We start from the raw sequence: 675 nt of genomic DNA, 5'->3' as shown, positions 1-675 counted from the left end.
TAGCAGCGAGAGGGTGTTGTTGGCCCCTGGATGGCCAGTGCCTCGGGAGGAGTGAGCAGAGTGAATGAGTGGGGTGCGCGGTGTCCGTGGTACGTACTGGCATCCTAGAGGACAGCCCGGCGGATTGTTAGGAGCTGTGTTGGAGGCCACTGAAGGGGAATTCTATTCGATCGGACTGACGATCATCTTTGGTGGGATGATGCTTTCCGGTTCTTCGGGGCTTTCTATGTGACTGTGAATACGCGACAAGGCGTCTGCTTTGACGTTTCTGGGACCAGGGCTATAAGTAATGGTAAAATTGAACCTGGTAAAGAATAATGCCCATCGGGCCTGGCGGGGGTTTAAACGTTTTGCCTCACGAAGGTACTGGAGGTTCTTGTGGTCGGTCAGTACGATAAATGGATGGGCTGCCCCCTCCAGCCAATGCCTCCACTCTTCTAGGGCCAGCTTGATGGCAAGGAGTTCTCTTTTGCCGATGTCATAGTTAATTTCCACCGGGCTGAGCTTCCATGAGAAGAAGGCACATGGATGGAGTCTGGCTGGGTTCCCCTGCTGCTGGGACAGCACTGCCCCCACTCCTGTAGTGGAAGCGTCAACTTCCACGATGAATGGGAGGTCGGGATCTGGATGGACTAGGAGTGGGGCGCTAGTGAAGGCTCTCTTGAGGGAGGAGAA

The sequence above is a fragment of the Sinocyclocheilus grahami genome, unplaced genomic scaffold (genome assembly GCF_001515645.1).
Source record: "Sinocyclocheilus grahami isolate Dianchi unplaced genomic scaffold, SAMN03320097.WGS_v1.1 scaffold600.1, whole genome shotgun sequence".
Lineage (NCBI taxonomy): Eukaryota > Metazoa > Chordata > Actinopteri > Cypriniformes > Cyprinidae > Sinocyclocheilus > Sinocyclocheilus grahami.
Note: the sequence above shows the minus strand (reverse complement) of the source record.